Raw genomic sequence first — 6,443 nt, forward strand, 5'->3', positions numbered from 1 at the left:
TTTTTGTATAAGCCATAAACATTGTCACAAAGCCTTCAATCCCCTCGTCCAAATCATTAATATACAACGTGAAGAGTAACGGCCCCAGCAACGACCCTTGCGGAACTCCGCTAGTCACTGGCAGCCAACCAGCAAAAGCCCCCTTTATTGCCACTCTTTGTCTTCTGCCATCCAGCCAACCTGCTACCCATGCTAGTATCTGCCCTTTGATACTGTGGGCTCGCATCTTCCTTAGCAGCCTAACGTGCGGCACCTTATAAAGGCTTTGTAAATCTGAGTAAACAAAACATCTACTTTGTCTCTCTGACTGTCCTTTTTCTGTCCTGCTATTTACTTCTTCAAAGAATTCCAGCAAATTTGTCAAGCAAGACCTCCACTTCACAAAGCCATGCTGACTTCGACCTATTTTATCGTTAATTTCTAAGTACTCCGTAACCTCATCTCTTTATAATGGACGCTAAGAACTTACCAACCACTGAACTCAAACTAACCGGCCCTAGGTCCCACTATTCTGCCTTGCTCACTTTTTGTGCAGCGGGGTAATATTGGCAATTTTCCTACATTCTGGGATCACTCCTGGCTCTAGTGATTCCTGAAATATCTCTATCAATGCCTCCGCAATCTCTAAGGCCACCTCTTTCAGAACCCGAGGGTGCAGTCCATCTGGCCCAGGTGGGTTATCCACCTTCAACCCTTTCAGCTTCTCAATCACCTTCTCCCTAGTAATAGCCACTCCACTAACTTCCACCCCCTGACTCTCTTGAATTTCAGGCACATTGCTGGTGTCTTCCACTGTGAAGACTGATGACAAAAAGTTATTCAACTCCTCTGCCATTTCTTTATTCCTCATTATCACTTCTCCTGCATCATTCTTCAGCGGCCCAATGTCCACACTCGCCTCCTTCTTGCTCTTTATATAACAGAAGAAACTCTTGCTATCCTCTTTTATATTATTTGCTTGCTAACCATCGTATTTCATCTGTTCTCCTGGTACTGTCTTTTTAGTTACCCTTTGTTCTTTAAAAGCTTCCCAATCCTCTGGCTTTTCACTAATCTTAGCTATGTTATACGCCTTCTCTTTTAGTTTTATGCTGTCCTTGACTTCCCTTGTCAGCCACGGTCGCCACTTTCTACCCCTAGAATCTTTCTTCCTCTGGAACAAAAAGATCCTGCAATATCCCAATTACTCCCAGAAATTCCTGCCATTGCTGATCCACTGTCTCTGTACTGCTCGGGTCTTTTTCTGGTCAACTTGTTGGAAGTATATGTTTTAGTCTATTTTTAGTTGTGTATACGTTGGGGGTTGTGGGGGGGATTGGGGAAACTTGGTTTTATCTCTTCCTTCAATGGGGATGCAACCTTTTCCTTGTCGTATCTCCGTTCGTGCTGAGGCCTAACATTGTGGAGCTGGCGGCCTCCAACTGGAATCGACCTTGAGGGCTCCAGTCACAGAGTCTGTGGACTTACCATCGCGGAGCTGGCTGACTTCGGAAGCTGTGGTGGCGCTGTGGCTGCGATCCGACATCGGAGTTTCGGCTGCGGGGCCTGTGGACTGCAATATCGGAAAGGTTACAGGTCCCTGTTAGGTGACCGATTTTCGCCCCGAATTGCAGGGTTTGAATCGGCCCGTTCACAGGGCCTTTCATCGCCCGGCGCTGATTAAAATTGGCCGCAGGATCTACCATCGCCCAATGGGGCCTTCAACATCGAGAGCCTCGATCGCCTCAACGCAGCAGTTTGACTGCCTGACCGCAGAAGGAGCAGGGAAGAAATGACTTTTTGCCTTCCATCACAGTGAGGAGGTGCCTGGAGATTCACTGTGATGGACGTTTGTGTTAAATTGTGCTAATTGTGCATTTGGTTACTTTTTACTGTCATGACTGCATGGTACGAAATTTCATTCAAACTTGTTTGAATGACAATAAAGGAAATTCAATTCAATTCAATTCAATTCCCTCTCAAATTGCAGATTAAAACTGCTAACTTCCTAATGGTCCCTTTACCTTGAGTTCCCTTATCAAATCCTGTTCATCACATATCACTAAATCTAAAATTGCTTTTTCACTGGTAGGCTCCACTACAAGCTGCCCTAAGAATCCATCTCGGAGGCACACTACAGCTTCCCTTTCTTGGGGTCCAGTGCCAAACTGATTTTCCCAGTCTACCTGCATATTGAAAACTCCCATGACCACTGTATCATTGCCTTTTTTTAAATGCCAATTTCATCTCATGATGTAACTTGTACCCTATATCCTAGATACTGTTTGTGGTCCTGTAAATAACTCCTATTAGGGTATTTTTTTTATAATTTCTCAGCTCTATCCACATTGACTCGACATCTTCTGATCCTGTCACCTCTCACTAAGGACTGAATTTTATTCCGAACCAACAGAGCTAGCCCACCCCCTCTGCCCACCTTCCTGTCATTCCATATGACGTATAACCCTGAATATTTAGCTCCTAGCTCCGATCCTCTTGCAACCACGTTATTTCCCACATCATATCTACCAATCACAAACTGTGCTACAAGCTCATCCACTTTGTTTCTAAAATTACACGCATTCAAATACAACACCTTTAATTCGATATTCACCTCCCTTCTCACACCGGTCCCGATTTTACCCAACCTTACTCTCTTACCCCTTCTTGAACTTTCCGCTCCATCAATTTGGGAGACCTCTGTAGCATTTCCTGCACACTTTCCCTGTAACTCCACCCTTACACTTCCAATTTGCTGAACCCCCCCACCCCCCCACACACACACTATTTAGTTTAAAGCTCTCTATCTACAGCCCTAGTTGTATGGTTTGCCAGGAGTCTGGTTCCATTCGGGTTCAAGTGGAGTTCATCCCGACGGAACAGTTCCCTCCTTCCCCAATACTGGTGCCAATGTCTCACAAAGTCAAAACCACTTCTTCCACACCAGTCTTTGAGCCGCGCTAATTTGGCAGCAATCCTGAGATTATTACCTTCTTGGTTCTGCTTTTCAAATTGGTACCTAGCTGCTCAAATTCCTTTAGCAAAATCTCTTTCCTCATTCTACCTACGACTTTGTCGACCTCACTGGCTGTCCACTCTGCACTAGGCCACTTGGACAATAAAAACACATGTCAGGCTGTTGTTCATAGACTGCCGCTCAACATTCAATAACATCATCCCTTTAAAATTTGTAAACTAGCTTAGGGAACTGGGTATATGTGCATTGTTCTGCAACTGGAATCTTGACTTCCTCATCAACGGAACACAATCGGTACGAATTAGCAACAATGCTTTCTGCTCGATAACCATCGAAGATTGCAAAAAGTGAACACTGTCCGGTCCATCACGGGACCAACCTCCCCACCATCGTTGGGATCTACAGGAGACGCTGCCTCAAAAGGCAGCCAGCATCATCGGGGATCCATACCATTTTGGCCACACTCTCATTTCACTCCTGCCATCGGGAAGAAGGTATGGGAGCCTGAAAACTGCAACGTCCACATTAAGGAGCAGCTTCTTCCCAACAACGGTCAGGCTATTAAACGTTACAACCTCCAATTAAGCTTCAAACTACAGACTAGGGGGTGCTTTGTTTTTATTGTTTTTGTCTTTGCACTTTTTTGCTTGTTTTATTTAAAATATATTAAACACCTTTTGTTTACATATCTGTTGTGCCGCTGCAAGTAAGAATTTCATTGTTCGATTTTTGGGACATATAACAATAAAAAAAACTCTTGACTTGTAATCAATCTACTGCTGCATTGATAAGCTTGTTTGCTGTGAGAGCCACAACAAAACCTTCCACACATAAATATCATCCTTCTGGGTGCTGCGAGAAAGAGATAGTTTCCACAAAATTGCTGAGAAACCATTGACAACTGATTAATGTGGGCACAAGGAACTGCTGATATTGGTTTACAAAAAAAAGACACAAAGTGCTGGAGAACCTCAGTGGGTCAGGCAGCATCTCTGGATACGTGACGTTTCAGGTTGGGATCCTTCTTCATACTAATAGTAGTGGGGGAGAGAGCAGGTAAAGGCACGAGTGTGGATGGAACAAAGTAGCAAGACCCGGAGCGCGGCCTTGCATCACCCGGCGCGGCGTAAATGGCCGCGGGACAATTGTTATCGCCCGCCGGGGGCTCTGACTTTGACTCTGACATCGGGGGGAGAGGGAAGTGCAGGGGAGAGATACGTTTTTTTTGCCTTCCATCACAGCAAGGTGGAGATGCGCTGTGATGGATGTCTGTGTAAATTGTGTTGTGTCTTGAGTCTTTTTCTTGTATGTATGACTGCAGAAACAACATTTCACTTGAGCCTCTATGAGGTTCAAGTGACAAATAAATTGTATTGTATTGTATTGTAATGTAATGATTGGTAGATACAGCTGAGCAGAGGTATGATTAAATCAGAAGTAGATGGTAGGGTGGCACAGCGGTAGTTACTGCCTTACAGCTCCAGACCCAGGTTCAACCCTGATGATGGGTGTTGTCTGTACAGTTTGTATATTCTCCCCGTGGGTTCTCCAGGTGCTTTGGTTTCCTCCCACGCTGCAAACGCGTTTTAGGTTTGTAAGTTAATTGGCTTCTGTAAAAATTGTAAATGGTCCAGAGTGTGTAGGACAGTGCTAGTGTACGGGTCAGCATGGACTCAGTGGGCCGAAGGGCCTGCTTCCATGCTATATCTCTAAAATCTAATGTGAATTCTAAATGCACTTGGCTGTTGGGCTTCTGGGCTATTTACCTTCTTGCAAATGTCATTATCTATGTCTTTAGTAGATTTTCTTTACCTCTAAGCAAATAGACCAAGTTTGCTCAGTGGTTTGAATATGTTAGAAATGCTGGGCTGATGCCTTCGATTTTCCAGCATCTGCAGTTCCTTCTTGAATAATAGGATGACTGGACAACTGCTCAGAAATATCAGAACGTGAAACTACAGAGGGGAACTGCCCCAGGTGGAGTCCGCAGGTAAATCGTCAGAATCTGCACAGAGCAACTGTCAGAATTATTCATGGGCTTCTTTAATCTCTCCCTTCTGAACTTCCCCCCCCCTCCAGCTTTAAAACCAGTATCATCCCAATGCTAAAGAAAAGCAAGGTAGCATGCCTTAATGATGACCCTCCAGTATCTATGACATCCTACATCATGAAGAGCGTCAAAAGGCTGTGTCGTGTGTACTTTAACTTCAGCCTTCCAGACAGCCTTGATCCACAGCAGTTTGCCTACCATCACAACAGGTCCGCAGCGGATGTCATCTCCCTAGTCTCGCACACATCTCCGGGACATCTGGAGAACTAGGGACCACTGCGTCAGTCTCCGATTTATTGACTATATGTCCACCTTCAACACAATAATCCCAACCAAACTCAACTACAGACTATGGGACTTCAAAATCTGCACTCCCTTTGCAAGTGGTTCCTCGACTTCTTGATACGTAGACCACAATCAGTGAGGGTAGGCGATAATACGTTGCCAACAATAATTCTCAACATCTGTGTCCTGCAAGGATGCATTCTCAGCCCTTTACTTTACTTCCTATATACACACTCGTGCGGCCAAATTCTGCTCTAACTCCTTTTACAAGTTTGCAGGTGACACCAATATCGTTCGCCAGACGTCAAATAGTGATGAGATGGATTAGAGGAAGGAGATAGAGCTTAGAACATGGCGTCAAAACAATAACCTTTCCCTCAATCAACAAGCTAGTTATTGACTTCGGGAAACATGGTTGTGTACATGTCCTAGTCAACATCAATGGTGCCAGATCGAAGAAGATCGAGAGCTTCAAGTTCCTGGCGTGAATATCACCAACAATCTGTCCTGGACCAACCAAATTAAAGCTGCAGCCTAAAAAGCCACTTCATCCTCAATAGTCAAAGGCAGCTTCGCTTGTCTCCAATGACTTTTATTAACTTTAAAAAATGCTGTGTAGAAAGAAGCAAGTAGGTCATTAAAATAAATAACGCTGCTGCTGATGATTCATAATATTGTCCATTTGGTATTTAAATAAATCTGTATTAAAGTTCAGATCAGAAGTCTACACCAAGCTGTTCCCCCCATTCTGCAGACCGAATCACGCACTTGCTTCTACTTGGCAATGGGCGGAAATCCCGGGGGGGGGGACAACGTGTGTCCCCCCCCCCCCATGTTTCGAGAGTTAGGGGACAATCCCCCCCATGTTTGAAATCCGGATTAAAAAACACGGTGAAAAAAATCTATTAAAAATGTCCCACCCGCAAAACAGTGGGGGTGGGACTGATGATCGAGGGCGCCGATTGGACGAGACGTCCGTCAGCAGGCAGCGGGGTGGTGGTGGGGAGGAACCATGATGATTCAGCGCGATGATTGGCGGAGGGAAGCGTCAGAAGCGGAAGTAGGGGTTGGGACTGAGGATAGAGCGCGGTGATTGGAGGAGACAGACGTCCTGGTGGAGCAAAGATCATAGAGCGGAGCTTGAATCGGCCC

This window comes from Leucoraja erinacea, chromosome 12, assembly GCF_028641065.1.
Source record: "Leucoraja erinacea ecotype New England chromosome 12, Leri_hhj_1, whole genome shotgun sequence".
In the NCBI taxonomy this organism is placed as follows: Eukaryota; Metazoa; Chordata; class Chondrichthyes; order Rajiformes; family Rajidae; genus Leucoraja; species Leucoraja erinaceus.